This window comes from Dromaius novaehollandiae, chromosome 3 (assembly GCF_036370855.1).
Source record: "Dromaius novaehollandiae isolate bDroNov1 chromosome 3, bDroNov1.hap1, whole genome shotgun sequence".
NCBI lineage: Eukaryota > Metazoa > Chordata > Aves > Casuariiformes > Dromaiidae > Dromaius > Dromaius novaehollandiae.
The window spans coordinates 90,056,905-90,084,726 of NC_088100.1; the positions used below are offsets into that span (position 1 = coordinate 90,056,905).

General features: G+C 38.8%; 1 long non-coding RNA gene across 5 annotated transcripts in view; it reads left to right on the forward strand.

Annotated features, from left to right (window-relative positions):
• Nucleotides 1–27,822, forward strand: part of LOC112984584 (uncharacterized) — a 181,950-nt gene that overhangs the window by 62,038 nt on the left and 92,090 nt on the right. For 4 of the 5 annotated variants that reach the window (XR_010388489.1, XR_010388487.1, XR_010388488.1 and 1 more), the window contains exons 2-3: nt 1,625–1,717; nt 22,344–22,405. This is a non-coding gene — a long non-coding RNA (uncharacterized LOC112984584). The remainder of the gene's footprint in view (nt 1–1,624; nt 1,718–22,343; nt 22,406–27,822) is intronic. The other variant, XR_010388490.1, reaches the window with a different exon arrangement.

The following is a 27,822-nucleotide window of genomic DNA, read 5'->3' on the forward strand; positions in this document are numbered from 1 at the left end:
GCTAGTCTTGACCTCTTGTATATCAACCTGGCAACCCAATTTTTCCTGCATCATGCCAATAACTCTAGCTGAGCTATTGTTTATAGTTTAGAGTGACATCTTGTTTTGATTCAAAGACTTCATATTGGGAAATTCAGCATGTATCTGGGTATGTAGCTCCTAAAACTGATTGTTGTTACCAAGAAAAGGCCATATTTTACTTCTGTATTTTAAAAGATTCAACATCTTGTCTGTCTGTGACTTCCTGTCACTGTATCCTGGCATTTGTTAGAGTGGTAGATCAGGAAGCTCTGCACTATCAAAAATCTTCCTCCCATGCTTGAATAAACAACTTCAACGTTTCTGCAGTCAACAGGATTTCTTACCTGAGTCAGAACAGCATGATGTGGGTCTAGATGTGCTCCTATGGTATGTTCTTGTTGTACAAGAGTGCCATTGGACTTGATTTGATAGATTGCTCTGTTTGGTCTTCAGCTTTTTTAAGCTGATGGGCTGCCCTTTCAGAGGCACTGAAATAATTAGCACAAAAAGTGGTGTTTTCACAAGTGCTTCAAGGTCTGATGAACTGAAATCATTCTCATATATGCTAGGTCTTAGGATTTGAGATCACCTTTGGAAACGCCTCCATTGTGTCACACTGGGCAGGGTAGGAAGGGAGCATACTCTGTCATTGTCAAATAAGTTGCATATTTTTATATCTTTATTAAAAAAAAACTGAAAGTTTTGAGCAGTGAAATATGACCTGTTTTTCTTTTCTCTTTTCTATAATAGAAGAAATTGTGCTCCCACTTGCTGCATAATTATTTTAGTGTATTTTATAGATCTCTACAGCTGAAAAAGACCTTGAGAAGTCACTCGCTTCATCACCATGCCCAAAGACAGGATCAAACACACCTAAAGTATTCCTGAGAGATATTTGTTCAATGTGTTTTTAAAGGCTTTCAGCAATGGGAATTCTGCCATCTCCGAAGACAATTTACTCCAGTGCTTTATCCTCCTGACTGCTCTAAAGTTTTTTAAAGTAAAATTATGCAGAATACTCTCAAACTGCAAGTACAGAAGAGGATGGATGAAATATTTTTCTATGGATTAAGGAGGAATTTGGTTTATACAGTCTGTTGGGACACTTGAAGAATATTGTTCCCTTCAGTTTAATGTGTAATGTAATCAAAAATGCATTGTCTTTTGGAAATTTGCTTTTATAGTTTCTTGGAACTTTTGTCAAAGTCAGTGAAAGCTTGGTAGTGATTTCATAATTATGTGTTTGTACCTAGATATTTTCCCCCTTCTCACGCCTCAAAATCAAGCAACAGAAAAAAAATGGCAGTGCTTATCATTATTTTACAACAAATGTCAACATGAGGATGCACAGTTTCATTGTCCTTGGTGAAGTGGCTGTATCTTTAATGAGACAGTCTGTCACATCAGCTCAGTGAATGCTTGTGAGACATCCTTCCCTGGCAGTATAGCATGCTGATTCACATGAATATCTTATGGGCTTATAGTGCTTCTTGTGTGGATGTGAAAAAAATGCCTTTTTAACTGTTATGCTTGGACATTGCTGAACAACGCATTATAAGTTTATTGAGGTTGTGGGTCTCATTAATTTTGATTGTATGATCAGTTTGTAGATTCAAAGCACGAGTAATGCATTGGATATGCAGTGGTTGTCGATAACCCCCCTTGAGGAGCCCCTTGCAGCCACGTACAGAGTTATGTAAGTACAGAATGTGATTTCTCCCTCCATTGGTTTTACTGGTGGTGACAATATTTTTGGTTTCCCAGCTCCAGCTACCATGAAGTGTCAAATGGCTCAATATCTTCATTGGCACTGATGGATTTGGAGCTTTCACCACATGTGCTAAAATTCCTTGAGTCCTCTCAGTTGGCTGAATTGAGGCCCTGTCTGAGACCTTTGCTTGGCAAATCTTATTGAAATAAAATGAGAAATAAAACAGTAGAAGTTTGTCAGTGTGTAATAGGAGTGGTAAGATCTATGCAGAATGGAACACTACAGCATCATTCTGTTCCTGACACTGTCTCACTAATATAGTGTGAATAATTTGCAACGCGTATTTTTACCTCTGTGATAGGTCTTGAAAATAGTTTATTTTCTCATAGTCTTTATTTGCTGTATGTAGAGGTTTTACCAGTATGCGTTATTTCAGTTTTGCTCCTAGCCTGCTGAAAACTGCACAGGAGGCAGAAGCAGCAAGGTGCTAGACACCTAGAAATTTTGTGAAGTTTATAGATGGAGCTGGTAAAAGTGTCAGCAAAGAGTAAATGTGTGGTGAAAATATGGAATCATTTCTATCAAGCTTATTTGAAAATCTGAATAAAACTTACCAAATTATTTTACTCATATAATTTCTTCAGAGATAAATATGTAAAACTCTCATTGGAATAATTGTTCCCTTTCTGGCCATATTTCATTGGTTAGAGGGCATTGCGAATTTCCTAGCAAGAGCCAGATGCTCTTTAAGATTCTGGAGTATCTTTGCTGAAACCTTTTTCATGTTTATAACACTTGCATGAGAGCAGATGGGGTGAGACCAGAAGCTCTATCACTCCTTTGTACTTCTACAAGGCCCTGTGCCCTCTTTTCCTTCTAATAGGCCTTATTTTCCTCAGATCTTCACTTGCACTGTCTGTTGCCTTCTAAGATAGGGGTTTCTGACCCTTAGTCCTTGATGTTTCTCATATTCCTTATAATTGGATCTCCCCTATTCATTCATTCAGAAATCCGTCTGATACACATTTTTCTCCTCCTTTTGGAGATGAAGAACCTTGTATGGCTTATTTCCTCAACTCTTCATGTTTACAGGGATGAGCTGCCTGTTTTCTAAGTGTTTTGGTCTTTCTGTTGGAAAGTGTTTGAATATATTGCAGTGCATGGGAGAAGTATGGGGAGCAGGTGTTCCATCCTTCCTGAATATTTGTTTGCAGCCCATAAAAGAGTCTATGTACCACTAGCCCCACAGCTCAGTCCCTTGTGCCACTTAATAGATTTCAGAGCTGTTCAAGGCTCAGTTTTCTCAGAGAAATAAGATGATATAATGAAGCAAACGTTGTCATGTGAAAGGCATGCAGAAACCAACTGTTTCCTTCCTGAAAAGAAGTAAAACTGGTTAAACTTAAAAAAAAAAAAAAAAATCTGCTTGGCCTCTCATTCACACACTAGTTCAGGCAAAGATGGGATTACTCTGAATATGTGTGGTAAGACTGAATTCACACTACTGACCCATAGTATTAAATGGTTTTGCGCATGTGAGCAAACTCAGTATCATGAGTCGTATTAAAAGTCTGATCCAAGCCCATATACTATGCTTGTGCAATGTTGTCTAGAACCAACGGAGGCATCTCTTAGAAAATAGCTTTTAAAAAAAAGTGCCTGCTCTGGCTTTAATCTCTTTTGGTACTTCTAAGAGAACAATGTCAGCATTTGGTATTGCTGACTATTAAATTTTAGTGTATGGATTTATGGATTTCAATTTTAGTGTGTAGCTGTGCTTCTGTTTAATGGGATGTATACCTATAAACCAGGGAAACTGTGCTGCTTAATCTGCTCACAATTCCTGAAGCACCACAAAATTCTCTTACGAGTCTTATATTTTTTCTAAGTATTCTCTGGCAGATGCAGTGCAACATTTTTACTGATGCTTTGGAATTTGTCTTTGCTTCAGGAGTGTGATATCTGATTTGTTGTCTTGTCTCTTTCTTTGTTCATGCTTTGTAGTGTGATGAAAGTTCAATAACTGAAGAATTGACACCTTCACATTCTTATCTGGAGAATGTCCTTTCCTTAGCAATAATTAATGTCACTTGCTTTCACACAAGTCATACACATAAAACAAGGGACCAAAAAGTGCTTCTTGTCACAGAAAATGAAAGATTTGGGGCTTATTTTTTGTTTTGGTTTGCTGTGCCTAGATGCTTTCAATGAAGTCTCCTGGCTCAGTGAATTGGCATTTTCTACTATAATTTCCAAGCAGCTTTCCTGTAAACCTCTCACAATGACAGACTGCTGCACTGACCCATTACAATTTGCATCTCCATTTACCAAGCGCTAACTTGTGGCACTAAACCTTAGCTCTCCATAAGCAGCACTGAGTGCTTGATATCACCTCAGTGCAGGCTTGGACATAAGACCATCAGAATCTGCCAGGAGTTTGGATCAGGCCTTGGCCTGGACCCTTTGCTGAAGGCGAGAAGCATGCGTTGTGATGCCAGGCCAGATGCAGAAGGATGGAGGGAGGGGAGTTATTTGTACCACTAGATTTCTACAACCTCCATTTGCATGAAGTTTTCTTGGCGTGCCTAGCTGGCGTGTTCTCAAGCTCTGCTTCATATGATTGCAGCTGCCAGGAACTGTCCAGGCAGGAGGATGTGACATTCCCTCTGTAGCTAGAAATGGACACTGTGAAAGCTTCAGTGCTACACAAGTAATTAAAGATTCTTGGTGTCTTGGTGTTCTGTAAGAAAGGCATTGAGAGAATACTAAGACTATGTCCCGATCCAATATCGGGAGGGTTTCGTTACGATCCCAAGGACGAGATTAAGATGCTAAAACCGGTCAAATATCGTACAGCCTTTTGACTTTATTTTCCATGAAGTGGGGAGAAAAGGTGGGGAAAGGCGAAGGAGAGAGGGAAAAAGGGTAAGGGGAAAAGATAGAGGAAGTTGGAAAAGGAGAGAAGAAGCTAGCTACCACCACTCCGAGGCCGATGATGTTCTGCTGACTCCGTTCAAATTACAGCTCAAGGTGGGTGCCTTTGACGAGGGACCCCAAACAAAGAAATCCCTGGGCAATTACAGTTTTTTCAAATTAAGTTTCCCACCCCTCACATTGTAGTTCAGACCAATAGTAATATTTAGGTCTGGGGTCTCCTGCTCCTTATTGGGTCTCATCACTGTCCCTAGGTAGGCCGTTTACTGTTGCTGTTTCTGCTGACAGGTGTGTCTGCATTCCTCGGGTCCCACCATTGTCTCTCAAGGTCCTGACAAAGAGGTGGTAATTCCAGCAATTAACACTGTTTCAGCAGTGCACAGGAATGCAAATTGCTGGTAACTCCCTTATCGTTCCCACCTGCACCAGCTCTGGGGCCCTTTCTCACTGAACTAGGGAGTGCGGCCTAAGGCTTCAGCAAGTTTAGCTACTCATGCTAAGCAAGTTTTATAGAAGTTGTGCTAAGCAGCAGTAATTTACAGTCCAGGTCCCAAAGTCTCTGCCCGATCGTGGTGTGGTTCAGTGCAGGCTCGGTGTGTCCCGGGTGGTCGCAGGGAGACCATTTCAGGGGTCGCAGCAGCTCAGTCCTGTTTCCGCTGGGGACAGATGGCTTGTCCGGGGTTATGGTTTGCTTGCACCTTATGTACCAAGAAGTGTTTAAGGCAAAAGTTCACTCATCTGTCCGCTACAGACTAGTGGTTAGGCACCTCCAAAAAAAATAAAAAGGAAAAATCAGAAAATGGCAACATTAAATTCAGTGTAAAGCTATAATCTCCTCTGCCGCTTTTTATTATGCCATAAACACAGGCCACTTCTTGAATAATCCATGGAAAGTAAGAGACTTACATGTTGATTTGAAAACAGAGCTATGTGGCTTGCAAGTTTCTCATCTCTGGTTGTGTATGCCCTCAGTGCTCTTTAATACAATCTGATAGACTAAAGTATCTGCTTTATATGAATTTGTTATAAAGATGAGTGAGCAAACACACACCTGAGCAAGTTATTATTATACTCTATCCTGCAATTTTACCCCAAAAGTTAAAGACAGAGATATACAGTGTTTAAGTCAAGGTCACAATAAAATTAAATCAATAAGCTCTAATGTTCAAACTTTAAAATTAAGGTAACAGAGTCACACCAAATTAAAAGACTGGTAATGGATTTCTCTAGGGAATATTTAGGTAGAGGACTAGTCCCTTTCAATCTAAGAATATTTATGTAGTCAGCGCTGTACTTCTGTACTGACCTAGGTGATAGAGGACACAGATATCTGTAGGATGTATTTATCCAAGGACATAGAGATCTGCTCTGCTCCCTAACTCTTCTCAAGAAAAGTCACTCAAGGCAAGCAGTGTGGTGTCCTCCTTTTTTCTTCAGACAACATAGCTATAGAAGTGCTTGTAATGTCTCCATATTTCCATTTCTACCATAAATTATATTTCTCTCAGTTATTGTGCTTGATTTTATTCTTTCCTCCCTTCCTACAGTTACATAAAGTCCTTCAGTAGTGGCATTGGTAAATTATACATAATAGCAATATTAACACAATAATAAAACATTTTATGACTGAAGTACCAATTGACTTCTTCCATTACTTGTTGGCTTTTGCTTTTGAGAAGCTATTAAAGGCATAACTTCCGTAAACACACAAACAAACTCACATAGCATTCCTTAGAACCAGTAATAATCCCTCCAATGTCCCTTCACCTAAAAAATAAGGTAAAATAGAATGGTCAAGTTCTTTTTGTTTTGTTTCTTAGAGTGTCTAAACCCACAAATTTGTTTTCTATTGTGAAGACTTTTAAGTGCGGTTAGTGATCAAAACACATATGTTAACTTCTGTCAGACTGCCCATCCTGGTAACTCAAGTCGTCACTTGTTTCCATGTTCAAGGAGGGAGTGGCACACAACTTTGGATATGGTCATATATATGCCATATATGGTCATATGGCATAAGGAAGTGAAAGAAGCAATTTTCTGTATCATGGCCTTTGATTTTATAGGGATTGTTTTCCATTTGTTCTGCCTCAGGGATCACCTCTTCAGCTTCAGCAGCAATTAGATGAACATAGGAATTCACAGTAGTCAGCAAGGCATAGTGTTTTTGTTCTGGGAAATGTTTAGGCCTTGAATCATAATGAAAAGTTCTCCCACCAAATGACCTTGATTTAACCAGGTCTTCCTTGGTGACCACAGGGAGCTGATCTACAAGTAGGAGTAAAAAGGAAGATGCACATAGCATTGCTGCTGAAAAAACTGACCTCATCTTTCTGCAAGAGGGAAAGGACCTAAGATTTGGAATCAGCAAAAATACTGTTCTATTAAAACATAAAATGATCTAAACAATATGCATTTAAATAATAATGTAATGCCTCATTGCATTTCAGTGTCTTCAGCATTTATTAAAAAGCATTCTACTTCTTGTGAGTGACAGAGAACTGGGGAACTAATTTGCACTATAATTTACTTTATGGCTTTGATCCCAAAACCTGTGATGTATTTTATTAGAATAATTTCTATTCATAATGAAATGATTAGTGTCCTCCAATGTCTGCCTCAAATTTGGGTCTATTTTCTTCACATATCTTATGTAATTTGAAACATATCAGTTAATTGGAGTTGTCATTTAGATGCCAGCTTTACTGGAATCAATTTTTAAATCAGTGTAGGACATATTGTAATTGAGAATGAGCTTCCAGGTATCCTAGTGGTCACTTCGTGGTGCTCCCAATAAATAGCACAATTTAGAGAATATGAAATTAATCTCTCATCTGCTAAATGCATCCTGCTGTGAAATTACAGCCAGTTAGAAAAGGGAAGATGCCCTTAGCATAGCAAAATGGTTTGAGAGAATATGAAAGTTATAATGGAAAATGTAATAGATGCCAGAAATAATTACACAGGTGACTTCCACAGAGTATGACTGCCATTCCTTGAATTTCTTGAGAAAACTCAGAGCCTGTTATTAATTAAGCTACAAAATAGGAATCTGCTGTGGTTCTTTAACCATCAAATAGTCTGTTTTTCTTGTATATACATTATGTTCTTTTAAGGGGTAGCCATTCCTGAAATCTTCTGTGGATGAAAAGGATCATTTAACATATAACTTTTGGGATTGTGCTATACTGTCTCAACTTCTTGAGGTACCGCTTTGAAACATTGTAGCAGATGAGCAGTTAACATGCAGTGATGGTTTTAAAAATGTATACAGAGAAAATAATCAGTGCAAGAGAAAAGTTGCTTCTTTGAATAATGGCTGGGAAAAGCACATATACTGCAAACCATCCATCTGTAGGAAAAAGGAATAGGAAAGCTGAAGAATTCATGAAGAGAACAGGGTATTGCTGCCTTTAGCTGATTCCTGACTCACCTCATTTCTTTTTTGCAAGTTCTTCCCTGTCAAGATGCCTGGGAAACAATAATGTGCTGATGGATGTGTTTGCTACTTTCAAAATAGCGGGGTCAAATTTTAACCATGAATTACACATCATGGTTCCTTCTGAGTTCTTCTTCTAAACCACAACATAGGATGGAAACTGGTTGGTTTAACAAACAATTTCAGACGGTGTTTCTCTCCTCTTCCTTTACTCTTTTGCTTCCACTGGTCGTTATTTGATAGAGCCCTGGTGTTACCATTAAGAGGAAAAAAATAATTCCCTCCTGTTAGAAAAGTCTGAGAAACAGAATAGACATGACCTTACAGTCTCTTCAGCTGTCTTGATATAGAGCAGTCCTCCTTATACTGCCAGTGCTGAGAGCCCTCCTGTCACGGACTGACTCTCTCCATGCTCCTATATTAAGGGAGTGGCTGCTATGACTGACACCCATAAGGACCACGGTGGTGGGTACAATCACAATACTGCAGAGATGCCTCTGTCTAGCCCTTTCCTCATTAGTTGTCCCTTGCTTTTGCCCAGCACACTCATGGAGGGGGTCAATAGACTCTATTGAAGTGATTGGACAGGAATATAGAAATACACTTAGAGATAACTCAGGTATCCAAAGCAGAATATGGCACTGGCTCCGGTACTTGACCTAGCTTGTTTAGAAATGGTTTGGGTATAAAGTAGGTGTAAGCTCTGCAATATCACAGAGGATTAGATATTTCAGGTAGCAGATAACTTAATTTCCTAGTAAATTTGAGCTCCAAAGGAGACTATAACATATGATACCTTTAATAGTGAATGGAAAGTATAAAACATTTACCTTAGGGAACGTTAAGAAGTTTTCGGAAACAGATTTCATTACTAGTGTGAATTAATAAGTAAAGTCAGAACTAAAAGTCTAAAATGAAAAGGATTTTTTTTCTAAAGGGATTGAAAGCATAGTGGGATGGATAACAGTCTTGCAAAACCAAATACAATTGAGCATACTGAGCTAGGCTGTGGAAATAAGATGAGAATGAAATATATCAAGTAATTGGAAGAAATGACACTACATGCAATTCTAGAAATGTAAGACAAGGAAAAAAAAGGAACAGGTAGTGGTAATAGGTAAATGACAAAGAAGTATCAACTGCCTTCTCTGATTTATGTAATGAAATTAGGGAGTTGAGATTTTAAAACATTTCAGAGTATTATTGCAGTAATTAATTGTCTGAGGGAGTTGGTTAATGTTTTGAATAGAAATCTGTCAAAACTACCATTAATTTTTACCGAGTTAGAAAGTTCATTTGCCTGAATATCATATTGATACTCCCATTGCCAACACTGTTAAAACTGATCTCCAGAAAGATTCTGCAAGAGAAATCATGTGCTAACCATAATAAAGCAGTATGATAACAATCATGATGAATGGCAGTCACGAGACAAATGTGCTCCTCTGTTAATGAATAACATCTTTTTTTATTAAATAATTGAGCCAAAGCATTAAAGATGGGGCAATCGGGCATGTCAGAAGCCTTGAAAAAGAACAGTATTTTGTGAGTTCCACACTAACTAAATTAGTTTATTCTTTTATATGTCGCTACTGATTTACTGTTTATTTCTGGCTGAAATCTGGAATCAGCATTCCTTACAAGCCCACTGTAATGCTTTTCTCTGTTTGAAGTATGAAACCTAAATTGACAGATTCCCTTCTTTATTCCTCCTCCTCTGCTGCTGCATACATTAGACATCCAGCGCTCTTTGATATGCAGTATGTAGTACTAAACCCCCATTTTTGACTATTAGTCTTGATTATGTTAACTGATGACTGTTGAATGTGAAATACAGAAACAAAGCAGGTCCCTTAAAGCAGAACTGGAGTCCTTGATTACCCTCTTCTGGCAAGTCCCTAGCTGCTTCCCCAGGCAATCATTGTTCTCTTTGTGCCACTTGCTGTCTCTCCATCATAATTGTTTCCTGCCATGTGGAACCACTTCAACAGCCTTCTTCCTCTTTGCTTTTGCTTTGGGACCTGCTTCTCCCATGCAGAGTGACCTTAGTCCTCTGCTCCCCTGAATATAACTCAGCTCCCCTGAATATGACTCAGACTGAAATGAAACTTGGTCCCAGTCTTGCATCTCCTGAAGGAGGCTTTTGTATAGAATGGGATACTGAGATTTCCTCTCACAGTTATTTCCTGCACCACCCTCCCCTGCTTCATCTTGCTTTATTTTGTTCTTTAGAAGAAACAATTAGGCACCTGACTTCACGAGATAGGGCAGGTTGTGAGATGCAAGTTGGAAGTCGGTAAGACACAGGGCACACCTCAAAGTGTCTTATGAATTCCTTAGCTCCCAATAAACTGGAGTGGGCCCTCACAGCTTCCCTCCAGAGGTTCCAGGTGCTGGTCAGGGCAGAGAGCTGAGATTCAATTCCCAGCAGTGGGTTTTATGCCAGAGTTGAAATTAGAAGTTGCAGTTCTTATTTCTTGGAGCTCATCAGTCCTCCCACAGGTTCTCTCAGAGGCAGAGGCAGAGGCAGAAGCCCAGGCCTGCAAATCTGTACCTGTTTGACTAAGCCTGCTTATATCAGTAGTGGCAGGCGTGCTTTGCAGGACTGGGTTGTTTAATTTAGAACCTGATTATCAAATCACGGCCTACGTTCTTCATTGGTGAGGAGAATCACTAATCAGGATGCCAGCTTTTCAGTTCAGTGGTTATCTATGACGAGGAAGGCCCTGTCATGGACAGAATACTGTATGTGAGCAGACATCTGCGCGCTGAAGACCTGCTCACAGCTGTGGAACTGTGCCAGCGATGGCACGTGGTATAGATCAATAAAGATACATTTACATTCATCTCAAAGAGATATATAATAGACAGGTAAATAGAAAATGTGTTATATCTAAAGGCCATGTCGAGTTAGAAATACCTTACACTAATAAATACTTCCAAATTCAATGACTCGGCAGCTTGTTTATTATTATCTACATAATTTCTGCTCCTGTGGATGTGCAGTTTTTCTTAGAGCCATTTCAATGATTTGTATTTTAGCAGTGCTAAGCAGCTTAAAACAGATACATCTTGATAAATATTGATCAGATAAATATTTTAAAAGGTGCAGATTAGTGGCGAAGGCAAGCACCATGTGTAATCCATCTTCTTATGACCAATCAGAAGCATTTTAAAACATCTTTGAACTCCAGGAATAAAATGTCAAACACCGAGGTACTGATTTTTGAGAATTCTTTCAAGCTGGACTCTTTGATATTGTGCTACAGAGACAGGGAATCGAGTGAAATTGCTCCAAATCACTGAGAAAGCCTGTGTTTGTTTGTTTGTTTGTTTTTTTAATAAGGATAATATACTGCTTAAAATGGTTAATGACATTCTGATTTGGAATTTGTCAGATATTGCATTTCCACTAAAGAAGCTAAAATGACTAGCAATGTCATACAAAGGACTAGAGGGAAGGAAGTGTGTGCTGCTCATCCCTGTATGGCAAAGAAGGTCTGTGTATGGAAAAATTTCCCTACCCCATTACTGTGGTGTTACAAAATTACATTCCAAGTCAGTTAAAAATGTCAATAATCTAAAAACATTTTGTGAATATGTAAACAGAGAAAAATATGGCTGACTGATTTGGAATGGTTGAGCTATTTCATTTTTTCTTTTTAGAACATTTTATTACATTTTAACTTTTTTTAATTTTTAGACATCAATTTAGTTACATTGGCAATGCAAAAAGCAATTTGAAAAGCAATTAAAAAAAAAAAAGGTCAAATAGGATGTTTTGAAAACCTGAATCAGAAACCTGGTAGACATTTTCCCAGAAGCATCTGAAATTTAAACAAACCAGCATTTTTTTCTAGGAAAAAAATGATGTTTTGCTGAAAATTCCCCAAAAGAGCTTGAGTGACAAGGCCTTTTTTTGGGGTGTAAAAGCTCTGTGTCACAGTCATGTCTGCGTAACGTGTAGGCCTGTCTCAATGGCAGTGAAAGACCCTTGCAAAAGAAGTCAAATTGCAGCATTTCTGTTTTCAAGAGATAGGAAGGATTTAGGGGGGCTGTGTAGGGACAGGGGGCCAAAGACATTTGCATGACATCTTTGGGCCAGGAACAGGAGTTCTGTGGGATCTCTTTCTGCCTGGCACAGTAGCTGCAAAGTGGCTTTACTGCTGCTTACCTCTATGTAGGCAATCTCACTCCCAGGGCTTTAAAGAAATGCCATCCCAGGATTTAGGAACTGAGGCAATCTTTCAGATAGACTTTGAGGTATATGGAAGTTGTAATGCACTCTGTATGAAGAAACATTTGATTTCCAAATGAAGAATGAGGAAGGATTCTAAGTCTGCGACCTTGAGAAAAAAATGGAGCCTTTTATAGCTTATAGAGCCTAGAATTAATAGGAAGAAAGAGAGGTTAGTACCCTCCCTGGACCCTTCCACAGTGCAGTACAGCCCAAGTCCAGCTGAGGCATCTCTTTTCAAACTGTGAGCAAGTTGTCATGAGCAATTCCAGGAAATATACTAGGAAACTTTAGTGACATCGTTGTGCCACACTTGAAAAATGAAGAAACCTAGTGTAGAACCATGGGAGACAGAGAAAGATAGCTCATGCAATTTGGTATTGTTCAAGAAAAATCACAGATTGGTCTAAAGAAGACTGAAATATTAGTTTAAATAGTCACTGGCAAAACTGAAATAGCATTTTCTATGCTTTAAAAGTGAACTTAATTGATACTTGAAAGTGATTCAGAGAGAATAGAGGCAGAGGCCATAGAATAGCAAATGAAAGCTGTTACAGATTATTGAAGAAAGACAGCAGCAAAGAAAATGGATTTTGTATGGTTTATGCAATTTGTCATGTAGGATTTGAATTCATCATGGATTTCACTAGGGCTGAAGCCAACATGCTGTCTAGTCCGCATTGTATGCAGGATACACAAGACTTTGTGTGACAGATTAGCCATTTTTCTAAGACACAGTCTAATTATTTCTTCCTCATCTCTTGAAATACTTCTTCAGGAAATTATATTTTTGTTGAAAGATAAACAAAAACAAGAACCTGATGCATATTTCACTTGTATTCTGGGGAGAGTAGTATTAATTTCCTTAGTGACAACATAACTTTTGCTCTTGTAAAACACTTTTCATCTATGGATTTTATGCTCTTCAAAGTTGCACTAGTATTATAATCCTCAGGTTAAGGCTGGTGAAACTGAGTCACAATGTAGTTAAGGATTTTTTCAAGGTCACATAAGTGACAGCAAATAAGTGATGGATCTGGGAATAAAGGTTTGGAAATGAGCTCAGTAAATGGAGTTAATGACGACAGTAGCTACAATAGCAGCAATACAGCTTATAAGTCAAGGATGAGAAATGACAGCTCTAACTGCAATTCTCTCTCTTGACACGTCACATTAAGATTTTATTAGAAGGACAGTGTGTTGGGGATATGATGAAGTGCAGTGATGATTCACTGGTAAAACCAAGTGCTTCAGAATGATAGCCCGGTTACTTTCTAGGTAACCCAGTGACCTCTTAGCTACCATTCTTTCCAAGTTATACAATTTTGTTTTAGTGATCACATATTTGAGGTGGATTTGTCTGCCCCAGCTGAGATGTCTAGAAGTTATATATCTGAATTTGAGCACCCCCGTAGGTTGCACCTGAGACTGCCAAAGACAATTCGTCATCTCCAATGGGGGGTTGGAGGCTTGCTAGATTCGTTGTCCTCTGGGGATGCCTCATTCCCCCCATTGACTACACAGTGAGAGTGACAAACTTTGCCTTAGTAATCCAGCATTTGGAAACTCAAAAGTTAGGTGAGGTGAATGTTTTATACAATAATCTTTCAAAGACACTTTTCAAATTCAAAGCTTTTTAGTACTTACATTGTCAAACTGTTTTTAGTTCATGGACAACAAGATTCTCATTAATGTTAGTGGAAGTTCTGATCTCTTTAAAATTTTGAATGGATGAAGACTAAAGTATATGTTGCAAAGTACAGAAAGCTAATGTAAATCAACACAGTTAGAGGTGATGCAGCAGACAATACAACAGATGCGAATTCTGTAAGCAACATGCAGATGAAAACCTTTCCATGGGTTGAAAGGATGCTGAATTACATTTAGTGCTGCAACCATTCATTAAATGTTTCTTGACTTTGCAGTGTGCGTATTTTGGAGTTAGATGCCTTGAGAGCTCCAGGAGGAGTTTTGCTTCAGGAAATATTTCACAAAGCAGCCTGCAGATGCAGGGAGAGCTCTGTCTGCTGTGATCCTTTATAAACTCATCTATATGCCTTTTAGGTCAGCTTCAAAATTCAGGTGTGCAAGGAGGTGGTGGGGATAACAGTAATACTTGACAGACTAAAGAAGTTTAAGGCAAGAAGAGACAACTGAGTAGCATATGTGGAGTCTGCATAATACAGGCCATGGAGTTTCATCCAGTTAATTCTGCATTAAGCCCTAGTTATAACTGCTTAGAGAGTGTCTTCCAGCAACAAGAGTTGATTTGGAGACATCAAGAAATGGAGAATATGCCAATATCCTTGGTAGCTTGTTCCTGGAATTATTAATGTTAATAGATAAGAATGTACTCAGTAAACATTAGTATAGGACTGCTTATATGTGCAGCTTTAATACAGCTCTTAAGTAATTGAATTTCTTATTAGACCTAAAATTCACACTTCTAACTAGCACTGCTACTTACTTTTACTACAAGTAACTCCAAAAACTCCTGAGTAAGAGTGCTTGGGGAAAAATTTTGTTTTGTGCATTTACATGTACTTATTTCTACATTTGCCAGCCTTTAATTTTTCTTGAATATGTTGTTTCTTCCCTATAGTGCATTCTCTCTGTTGTTCACGTGGATATTTTGAAAACAGAAAGGGGCAAACATTTTTTAAATTAGGAAAATGTTATTACAAAATTACAAAAATTAGCAGAGACATTCAGAGAAGATATTCCATCTGCCACTAGTTTTAATTAAATCAAAAGCCCAGAACAGAAACAATCAAACACTCACAAAACCAGAACTGAGTCATGGTAGCCTATTAGCTAACTCCTATATTCACGGAAGTTATTGTCATGTAAAAATTGAAATGGCCCCAAAATATTTTTGTTACCTGTTCTCCAGTATGTGTTTCATTAATATATGAAAGAGAAGATTGTGAAATAAACAAATAACCCTTTTCTGAACCACTGTTTTCTCGTTCATTTATTTTTTGAATGTGTATGTGTATTGGATTATGTAGCCCTTGAGCCTTCAAGTTAATTATAAAATCCTGGTTAGCCTTTTTACAGTTGATTTTTTGAGAAGCTTGTTTCCCTAGATCTTTTTTTTAAATGGCTGTTCATCTGACCAACTAAAATATATTGGCTCTATGGTCAGTATCATCAAATAATTATTATAAATAAAAGAAGTTGTTCTGCGTGAGTGAGTTAGAATGTACCAAGTAGGTTATTAAAAGCTGTCTCTGGACTGACCAGAAGTTCAGTATCTTAAGATTGTGCTAAAATGTCTACAGATGTCAGTATCAATTAGAGTGGGCTATAAATTAATGCATTGTAAGTTGTGATAAGAGGAAAGCAAAAAGTTGTATTGCTATCTGGGATCAAGTGAATAGGAAATGAAAGCTGATGGATGTCAGCCCAATTCGCATAATACAGCTGGGCTAGCATTTAAGAAATTTATTAACTATGTACATCTCACAGCCATTTCAGTATCTATCACCTTTTAATGTCTTTCTGTATGCAACTCATCACTATTATTATCAGCTTATCTTCCTTTCCTTCATTACCTACCTTCATGTATGCATACACAGAAACATGTATGTTGTTGCTATTTCCCATAAATAAAAGTAATTGAGGCAAAATAAAAATAAAAATAAAAAATCTATGGTTGCACACTGTGTATGGGAAACAGTGAAAACTATACTCAGTTTTCAGAATATAACCATTTTTTCCTGTTCATAATTTGGCAGCTAGAAAAAGATTTTGTGATACAACTGCAAAACTTCAGTAAGGGTTTAGTTCCCTTCCTCAAGAAACATTGTCTTCATGTGCATTCATGTTGGCTAAATGCATATGCTGAGAACACTTGATTTTTTTGCTTTTCCAGCAATCATAGAGTATGCTATTCTGGTGATGCAAGCAGAGTACCAGCTTCCCCAAGAGATCACATCCTGTATCTGCAATGGTGGAGGGACCCCTCAGTATTTCAGTCTCCTCTCTGTACCACACACTTTAACATATAGGGATAGATATATGAAATGTTGTCAAAGCACTTCTGTGATCCTGCTGAGATTTACCCACATTCAACACCTTAGACCATCAGGCTTAGAGTGCTTGAGGGACATTCCTGCCACACACCAGCACCATGGTGTTTTACTTCAACAAACAAGGTGGCATAACATCTCTCCCTTTTGTTGGGATGCTGTCGATCTGAGCTTGCTGCTATCTTCAGACTGATCTGTGCGTGGTTCTAGCCTGCAGGGTGCTTCCAAGAGAAGGACTACAGCAGATATTATGGGGCAATGCCATCACAGGCAGGCCACAATGCCATGGCAGTGTGTCCTGAGGTCTGCCTCATTCTCTTAAATGTGAACAAGATGTGCCACTGCTTTTGGTCTAGATTACATCTGTTTTCATGTCCTTTCTTGGGAGACATCCTTACTCTATGGTTGAGAAATATTTGTGCAGTTTCCTTATGGCTCTTTTCTTCATGAGAATATTGCACAAGGTAAAATGGATGTGTTGATGCTAGTTCCAGTATTCTCCATGTGGGCAATACTCTTGATACTACAACCTGCTCAGTCTACAATTAAGGATGCCCAGACCTTGCCTTTATTTCCAGACCGGTCACCACAGCTTTGGGGAGCTGGAGTCATCCTAGTCTTCAGGCCTTGTGCCTCACTGCATAGCGGCTAGATGTCTCCCATCTATTTAGGGCGTGTGTTCATTCCTTGTCTGGTGTGTTCTGGTCAATATTAAAGGGTCTACAGGGCTGTTGAGAACTGTGCCATCTGATCTTCTATTCCTATTATCTTGGACTGTCTGCCAAAGAGGAATAGTTACCCTTTAGCTTATTTAAGGTTCACTGAATTGTCAACCCCTGCTGAAGACTCTATTTTTATACCTCTCAAAGCAATGAAGTTTTTAAAGAATTTGTTAGGGTTTTACCATGCATCAAAAAGTCCAGTTCCCAATGGGAACATCAGTTCCTAAGTTGATGGCAACCTACTCACTGTTGCATCTGTCTAGCAAGGTGTCAATCCTAAGGTGAATTCTGGTATCCTCAGAGTACCCATAGAGAGAGGTGAATACCAGAAAATCAAAACTATCAGAAACTTACTGACCAATCTTAATGCCCCATTAAAAGTGTGATTTTAAGGTGAAGATGATTTGAATTATTTTCTGGAGTGTATTTATACTAGCATATTTCTAGTGCAGCTGGAAGCAGTGGGGAATATGGTTAAATTGTACTATCAGGATGAAAGTGTAAAGTCTTTTAATTTGTATTTAATTCTTTCCCTAGTATTTTCAGTTCATCAAGTTATTCAGTAATCTCTGAAGATTTGAAGAACACTATACCTGAATAAAGTGTAGGCCAGCAGCACTATAAATGTGCCTGATATGCAACTTCTCATAAGGTTAGCAGAATGAAAAGATAACCTTGCAGCAATTTAGAATTTGCTAAGTTACCAGTGGAGTTATGAAGTTCCAGCAAGTGAGGTGATTACCACTAGTGAGTGAGAAAGGCCCCTGGAGGGTACCTTGCAATATAAATTACAAGATTTTGCAGTCACAATATTAGAAGCCACTTCCTTGAAAAATGACAAGATTTAATTTAGAATTTGACCCTTTGAGATGTGTACGAATGACCTCGACCTCCCATATATTGAGACAGGGTAACAAACAGAACTGTTAATTAAATGCCAAATGATTATAGATGAAATCATAGTGAACAGAAGGCTCATGTCAATTATGACCTGGGACGTATGTACAGCTCTCTGACATTCAGCTTAGATCCACATCTGCTCTTGTGGATGCACTTCTGCTGTTTCGGGGGCATTGTTGTGAGTAATATGAGCCAGCTGGCTGCCTGAATTTATTTTCTCTGGGGAAAATGAATGGATTGTAGGTTAACATAAGCAAAAATATTAATATACATAATGATGTAATGACACCAAGACACACAAAAAAAAGCTGAGCAGAGTGCACTGTATTTCCTGAAGTTTTCTATCACAGGAATTAATGATAAAAAAGAAAAAAAGCTGCTCTCAAATCTCAGGTTACTTTCAGACAGACATGAAAATTCAAAACCTGTATCCTTCATAAAAAGACTTTTAATGTAGGTCTTGTTATTAATTGACCTGGTGTTCAACAAAGCTATTTTAATAATAAAAAGAAAAAACCTATTCATACTGTCTGAGTCACTGGCCCATATGGAATTTAAATTAGTTAATTTCTCAGACTTTAATGAAGAAAAATTGATTCCACATTTGTAAGTCTTTCAGGAGTATGTAACATTCATAATAATATGGAAATATGACTGGTGTATCCATCAGCCATGATGAGAGCAATAAAGGATGTCATTCACCTAATAATGAAAAAGCTCTTCATCTTTGATTAGCTGAGATGGTCCAGAAGGTGGAAGAACAATTAGCACCAGAGAAGTATTGTACACTCATTCAGCGATAACATCATATGATAAAGGTAAAGCCAATCTCAGTGATTCATACTGACTAAAGCTTTCACCCAGTGTGAATGCCTCACTGGTGAGTAGTGTGGCTGCTCTGTTATTTGATTGCTTTCAAGTAGTCATACACTTTTGAGGAATTCCTTGGCAGATACAATGCCCTGTATAAAATTGTTGTTGCAGTTCTTCCCCTAGAATAGGTCCCACTTCCAATTATTTATATATATTTCGAGAAAATAATGAGTATGAGAGAAGCCTGTGAAGCAGGAAGTTCACAGGACAGTGAAAGAAGAGTAGGGTGCCGTTAGATGACTTGTACTGATTTGTACTGAAGTTAAAAGACTTCACGGGTAAGACTTCAAATCTTACAAAGATATTGGGTCTTTAATCATAACCCAGAGAGTTCAGCTGGTCTCTCCTCATGTATAATCTGAAGCAAGAAGAAGCATCCCATGTACAATAGAATAACATCCTTGTCCCTTGTTTTGATCTCTGTCCTTTCTGACATAGCTGTATATCTTTTTATGTTAATAGTTCAACCATATGAATTATCCCACCAAATCTCTGTCATAGCAACTAAATCCTAGTTTTGGCCACACAGAAGGATTTTAGGTCCTGTTTATTTCCTGTGCTCCTTGCCTTCAGGGATATGCTTATGTTAAATGAATGTGCGGGCTAATGTATTATTTTCCTTCTGTCTCCATTCACCCCATTGTGAATATCTCTGAACTTCTTATTTCCTCTGATCCTGGTCAGCATATGAACCCAAATTTCACTATTTGTAGAATGGGGATAATGATGCTGACCTCTGTGTGAAAAGCTTTGTCTTCTCCTATTGAAAAATGCTATGGAAGAGCAAGACATTATTATAAAGCTAACTCCTGGTAGTGCTGAGGGCACCACTGGAATGCTAATCTTTTGTCCTTTCCAACACGTTTTCAGGGGCTAAAACAAGCAAAGAAACACAGCAGACTGTGAAGACAGAAAAACTAGAGGAACACGGCAGGTTGTGGTGGCAAATGCAATTCTATTTCTTACATAAAACAAGAGGGCATTTTGTGTCTGACCAAGCTGATGTAAAGCAGGCCTGTGGGAATCAAGTAGTATAACAGCAGCTATAGCCGGTAATAAGACACTATCTGGAGCAACAACAAAACAGATGGTTCAGTGGGCCCCCTGTCTACTTCAGAGAATATAAAATTACTTACAGGACAAAGTCCATCTGCTCCCGTAATAATCTGAGAATCCATCACAACTAAAGCTGCAGTGGGCTTTTTGTCAGTTGTTTAAATTAACTTGATCAATTCCCTATAGACCTATCTAAAAATCCAGTCCTTTCTACCCTTTAACCTGCTGTAACAGGTTCACGTTTTGCCTTGTAATCAGAAGAACAGAATAAACCAGTGCTACCTATTAGCTCTGGGAAGAATGGCATGTAGCTAGTGGAAAGTGCCACAAATAAAGTGAGTGATCATAAACTTTTAAGGCCACCCTGATAGCTTGTTTGAAATTCTGGCACAGTGACTGATTGTCCGAGGTCAGACCGATAAAGGAGATAGCATGTAAGGCTGTATAAAAGAATATCTCATCATGAAGGGACAGTATTGTCCGAGGTCAGACCGATAAAGGAGATAGCATGTAAGGGTGTATAAAAGAATATCTCATCATGAAGGGACAGTATTTTCAAAACACTAAGGCAAGGGCTTGTGCTGCACTCAGATGGAGCAGGTGATTGTGCTATAAACAGGAGTTTGTAGAGAGAAAGGAGAAAAAGAGATATAGTCAGACTGGGAGAGCACTGGAGATATGGGGAAGTGTGGAACAGCAGTGATGTTTTTTGATGTTCAGGGGTCCATTAAGCTACTGCTTTCTACCCTGTGTAGTCATTTACATCTGAATGCCAAGGTGGGCATAAAAGTCTCTCAAGTCAGGATGAGAACTGTCTAACTTGCACTTACACACTTGTTCTGCACAAGTGTAATGGCCAAGCAAGGCATGTGTTTGTGCTAAAGCAAGTGTTGAGATGGTGAAACTGAGGCTGGGAGAAGAGTAAGAGAAAAGGTATTTGAATTCAAGGTGAAATTACTTGAAAGTATCCTCAGGAAATATCCTGAGGACATGTATCATGTTCTTTCATGTTCATTGGGTCATTCTGGAGAACTATCTGTAAGAAAAAAGATATGCAATTAATTCCTTAAAAAAATGGTATCCTTTATGCTCATTATTCCATTTTCAGCATTGGTCTTGCTGTATCTTGTGTGAAGGCCCAGCTAGTTTCAGCAGACACCTGACTTACAGAAACCTGTTCAACTTTTGCAGCCATTTACTTTAACTATCAAAGAGGCATGATTGCTACCTGCATGTGACAAAGTGAAAGGTGAGGAATGGAATGGAACTATGTACTTGAATATAAAACTCATCTGCCTCTATATGAAACCAAAACTGTCCTAGAAATAAAACAAGAACCTGCCTCCTCAATCAGACCTCCAAACCTGCAAAATTAACTCTTCCTTTACAGAGCGTTCTAATCCAGCCTCTACAGCATTCCCATACCTATGTAGCAGCTAAGTTTCCCGTAACCATCTGCCAAGGAAAAATGCACTGGCATAGCAATATGTTTTCAGAAGCTGGAATAGCTTTCAGGCTATCATTGGCTCAATTTTAGGCTTTTTTGACAGGATATATAATCTGTCCTTCTTAAAAACAATTGGCAATTTTGCTGGCAGGAGCTGTGCAAATAGCCTGAAAAATGGACAGCTATTATTTTCAAAATATTATTAAAAGTGGGAAAACTAAAACTAAGAAGTGCGGGTGTTCTTATTTTGAGTGGTACTTTAAGAGTAGTGACTATTATTTTTGCAATTCTACCTAGAGGTGTAATTCTAAGGAAAGGCCGTAAGTTCTGATTAGTGTAACATTTGCTAAGAGTGGAACATATACCATTTATGCTTATGGGAATATGCAATGACTTGGCATGTTAGATGACACACAAAAAAAGGAAATATAGTTAAGCATCTAAAATTCTCATTAACAGTGGCAGTTCATGTCTAACATCTAATAGCTTTAGTAACAATGAAAGATATCATCATGCAGGAATTTGAAACTGCTACCAGAAAGTTCTCATCTTGTGATTTCTGCTGTCACAAGATGTATGCTTTGTATTTTGCTTCTTTTCATTGCTTCTGTGTTTCTACCTTTTAAAATATGTAGCATGTCAATTTTCTTTTAAAAAGATACAATTCTAATTTTGTAGTTAAAATAAAAAAAATTATGAAATGCAAAGTTACAGCATCCATAAGAAATGGCTTGTTTATACACATCTTTTCTTGTTAAATACAGACTTAACATGTGTGTTCACTTAATTTAAATGCCATTAAATTCTTTGTAGCTTCAGGGAAGGTTTGGAAATTCTGCACGGTTTCTTAACACTGTAGTGTGACCTCCCTCCTCTCTTAAACACACACATTGAGATCAAGGGAATGTGAAACTTTACTAAAGAAAATCAGAAGCCATTTTTCCCATTCTCTACTAATATTTTTCCTTGCAGGTGGGTGACACCAGCTCTGTGTAACTCTTTGTTCCCACTTCGGTACTGAAACAAAAGTTGAGGTGAGTGGGACTTTCCTTTTAAGGTGAAGTGAAACAGGTGGGAGTATTCAGTACAACAGGAATTACAGTTAAGACAAATAGCAGCAATAGTTAGCAATTCTCAAAAATAAAAAAGAGTTTTGTGACAAAAAAAACCCAAAATGATTTCTAGCACTGAAAAATTATCAACTAGAGTTTAACAAAACATTGTATTTTGAGTAAATTTAAACATTAGATTTAAAGTATATTTTGTGTGAAAAGCAGGTGTTTAATTTAAAAAGTTATTTAGAAAATGTAAAGAAGTTTGCATTGTAAAGAGAAAGGTTTTGTTTCCAAATATGTCAAAATAAAATCACTAGATCATTCCAGAATTATCAATTTTCCATCCTCTGGACAATTAGGCATCACTGAACTAGATCTGGAATATTTTTGAGATGTTATTTTTGCATTTTATTCTAAAATATTTGCTAGAAATTGTTTTTGGTTTGTCTGTTTTCTATTTTCTACCTCAGGAAGTTCAGCAACAAGTATACTTTGGTTAGTAAAAAAAAAAAAGACTTTTTTCTTTTTCTTATCTGTTTCAATTTTTCTTTTTTCTATTCCTTTTTTCTATTTCTTTTCTTTTTTCTTTCTTTCTATATTTCTTTTCTCTTTCATATTTGCTCCCACTTGTAGTACATTAGTGTTTTAGGGAAAGTCACAGAACATGAGTGCACACAAGTCTGACCAAGTCCAAATCTTAACCTAGCTGTCTTTGGTACTTGTAGTTGAGCTATGTATGACATTTTGGCAAGTTTACCTCGTTCTTGGAGAGAGAGCGAGAGCAAGACAGAGAGAGAGACAGAGAGAGAGAGAGAGAGAGAGAGAGAGACAGAGAGAGAGAGAGAGAGAGACAGAGAGAGAGTGTGTGTGTGTGTGTGGTGTCTGTTGTTGAATCCTGCGTGCTTTCATGCCGCCATAGCCTCTACTTGCACAAGCCATTACAGGTCACTGAAGCACAGATATGCACATTCTTAGTATTTTTTAAGGGGTGAAGAGAATTCCCTCTGCAGAGATTTGTACAGGCATAAACACCTCCTGCTGCCCCCCCCTCCCCGTCCCTCAGGCAAACCAAGGTAGTGGTACCAGTGCATGATTAAAGGATGTTCTACACAGGGATGAATTTTATCTCATTAAGACCCAGGTATGCCTATGAGATTCAATGATGCATAAGCTTTTTGTGGGCTGCCAGCATACAATTGAATTTTATCTGAATTGGCTACTGTGCAAACATCCCCAAATCCAGACCTAATGACTGTGGAAAGTATTAACCTCTATCAGTACTGTACATGACACCTTAGCATCCTGTGTGTTTACAGTTTGTGGTGAGTGCTTCATTACAATTTCTGTGTATGCTTGCCATTGCAGCAACACAGCAGGGACAGATTAGGATAATATAAAATGTTTATAGATCACATTTAGGAATTAAAACAGTGAGCACAAAATGACTACCTTCAGGTTAGAGAAAATAAGATTTCAAAGCAATTATAAGAAGTTTAGTATATCTGCTTTTTTGTAGCTTTATGGCTTCATTTCAAAACCGTGTGTTTTTGTGTGTAACTGTGACGGGAAAGCAATTGGCACCCACTACTGAGCAAACAGAATAATAGTTTTTCTTTCTCTTTTCTCTTAAATCTTTTCTCTGAGATGATTTCATTTATTTGGCTTCCCTTTGGTCCATGACATACATAATTAAGTAGATTTCTTTTTTTTCTTTTTTCTTTTTTTTTCAGTTTGGTCAATGTGGTGAATTTGAGTAAGGTATTAAGTTTTTTACTTGGTACATAAGTTATTCTGTGTCCTCAAAGGAGTATGCAGTATGCTGTGCTTTGTAGAGTTTGAAGTGCTGACATAAGTACCCTTGACACTGCAAGTTCCTGTTTTCACTTGTTCAAGCTTACAGTTACCAAAGTCCTTTGCACCACCTACACATCTCTTCCATCAACTTTTAAACTTTCATTCTTATTTGAACGTTGAGGGGAGGCAACACTAAAATGAAAATACATTATCATTCAAATGTCAGTTAAGCTGTCTGTCATTGTTATTTGGCTAATTTCATAAGACGTAATAACAAATGCATTAGATGAGCTATAAGAACTGGTCTTCTGCTGGAAAGGTACAGTCTTGGCTGCTGTCGTTTAAATGGACTAGAGAATTCTCTACATTCCACTGAAGTCACTGTTGCACCTTCTTATTGAAGTAAGGACTTGACTTAACTTCCTTTAGATAAGGCCATTTTTCTAGACCCTAGTTGACCTTACTGGAAGGTACAAAGGACCTGCTTGAATGTCCACCTCCTGTTTTGGAGTAATAAAAAGCATTACCGGCATACAGTCCCTGTCTTGTTCATAGCCTTTAGCCACCATGACTACAAATGCGCTGCTGTTGCAGTTATTGAAAGGTTTTAAGCACCTGACTCCTGCAGGTTTCATCTTGCTCTAGTGGCACGTCTGAAATGCTCAAATGACATAGGATTTTGGCAAGTCTCCCCTTTCCCTTAATTTATATGGGAGCTAGCTGCCACTGTGGATTTGAAGTGGCTCAAGTACACTCTCTGGGAAAAAAAGTAAACAAACAAAAAACCCAGACATACTTTTGGATACTCAAGCCCTTTTGTTGAGTCTGAGCCAAAAGCTTTGTGGATCTGAGTGTGACAACCACACTAAGACATGTAGACATACTGGAAGAGAGCAGTGAGTAGTGTACTGCAACATGCAACAGATAAGACATGTTATCTGGCTGTATAAACCAGGAGTAGTCCTACTGCAGAGACAGAGCAGAGGGAGTGTAGATCATTTTACTGCAGCTGTTGTGTGCATAACAATGCAAACCCAGCATTCTCTTACAGGAGGAGTGATTTTTCTGGATCTTCTTAAGAAAGGCCCCCATACTGTTAGTGTTCCCAGGACACAGAGCTTTTAAAGGTTTGTTCCCTTTCCCTGACTTTGATGGCTTCATAGCAACTGAGACAGGTGCTTCTATTGTATGAGCCATGCAAGAGATTAACTTCAAATACAGGCCATATTTAGTGCATTGACTTGAGTTAGAAATGTTCTTTTAGAGTGTCACAGGTATGCTAAACGTAATGGGACTCCCTTGTTCACCCCGTTTTGAAAAGAGAAATATGACTAGACTTGGCCATAGCTGCTGTCATATACTGAATATGCTTCCTACTGCATGTATTCTGAGCACATTTTCAGTTCTGGGAAGAATAATGGCATCAACTGCCAGGTCTGCATACGAAGAATGGCTGATGTTATTCAAGTTAAACTTGAAGAATTTCATCTAGAAGCTCATGCAGATGCTAATGTAGTGTCTAGCATTAGTAGCTGTGAAATGGAGAAGATAGTAAGGGAGGGTCTAATATAAGCCCAGGACCTACTAATAAAATATACTAATGAAGATATGTTTATGGAAGATAATTGTAAGGGTGAGGTGGGGGCACCGCCTGGACTCCCAGCAGGGACGGATACGCAAACACAAGGCATACGATGGTCGAGATGGAGCATTTATTACCTCTGTGTCTTGAACAGGGGTTCCCTGGCGTTTTCCCGATCGAGGCAATAATGGAGCAGGGGATCCCTGGCACCGCTGAGCGTCGATCCAGGGTGAGGAACCCCGGGGCGGGGGCACTAGATGAAGTTTTTATGTACCATACACATGCGCAGTAAGCATGTTGAGCTCGTTGTTATTCTCGATTCAAAGCCCAGGTGCAGCGCCACCCTGGCACAGGCTCAACTACATGACTATGGGTCAACATGCCCTGTTGATGCTCCTTTTCCCACGGAACGGTCTGGCTAGCTTCCATCGCCTATCTCCTCGACATTCTTCCGCACTTTCCCATACAATAATTTATTATTTATTATTTACTAATGGTATGCTGGGCTGCAATGGGAGAGTGTTGCCAGCAGGTGGAGGGAGGTGATCCTTCCCTTCTACTTAGTTCTGGTGAGGCCACACCTGGAGTACTGTGTCCAGTTCTGGGCTCCCCAATGCAAGAGAGATATGAACCTACTGGAGTGAGTCCAGCAAAGGGCCACTAAGATGATTAAGGTACTGGAGCGTCTGATACATATATGGAGAGGCAGAGAGAGCTGTGGCTGCTTAGCCTGGAGAAAAGTTTCGGGGGAATCTGATCAATGTGCATAAATATCTGAAGGGAAGGTGTAAAGAGGACAGGGCCAGACTTTTCTCAGTGGTTCTCAGTGCCAGGATGAGAGGCAACAGGCACAAAATGAAACACAGGAAATTCTGTCCAAACATGAGGAAAAACTTTATTACTGTGTGGTGACTGAGCACTGGAACAGGTTGCTCAGAGAGGCTGTGGAGTCTCCATCCTTAGAGATATTCAAAAGCTGTCTGGTCATGGTCCTGGGCAACCTGCTTTAGCTGACCCTGCTTGAGCAGGGGGTTGGATTAGATGATCTCCAGAGATGATCTTCCAACCTCAACCATTCTGTGATTCTGTGATTTAATGAAGATAGATATATTTCCATGCAGTCAATCTGAAAACACCCCATGGCTGGTAAGTGTCTGGCTTTTGCATCATTAATTATTTAGCTGAGGAGGAATCAAATAGTCCAGGATGCCAGGAATCTTTTTTTTTTCAATCTTGTCTTCTCTCCATTAAGTTAACTTTGTTGTAGGGAGAATGCAGGACTCTAATAGGATTTAAAGGCAATATAACTGTGAATTGGAATTTACAGTGGCCCTTGGAGAGAGACAAAAGCAATGTTTTTGGCATTCCTGTTAGTGACATAAATGAAACCAGGCACTAAGAATAAGTGTTTCATGCAAGTGTGTGTTGTAAGACACTGAGAAATGGATAAGCAGATTGATTGCATCTGGGCTGTGTCTGGGGAAGGCCTTAATCAAATGATCTCAGATTTCATTGCACATCCACCTTCTGTCTCTGGTAGCCTCAGCACTTTCTGGCCTATTTAACTGCATGTTTGGTATATGCCAGCTCAGGAGGTGGTACCTGGTGTGGCAGGCAGTGACTGCAGCACACCATCTGTCATTGTTTGGCTGTCTGCAGTGTAATGCAGAACGGGACTGTCATCAGCTACTGTAGGGCAAAATCCTTCATCCCACCCTTTTGATCTATTTCTGCCTCTGGTGGGATCACACAACAGATTGGATAGTTCATTCTTCCAGGCATTTGCCACTGTACCATCGCATGGGCTAGTTATGTTGATGTTAGCTATGAAATGGAGAGTTCTCCCTCAGGAACTTGCCCTGCATCACCTTAGTGCAACCTTCACCAAATGAGTTATTTCTTGTTTCAATAATAGAGACTATCAGAGGCACATCCTATGCTTCTCCTGTGTTGCTGCAATTCAATTTAATACAGTTCCTATCACTCACTTACCTCAGTGATCACAACTAGTAATTGCAAA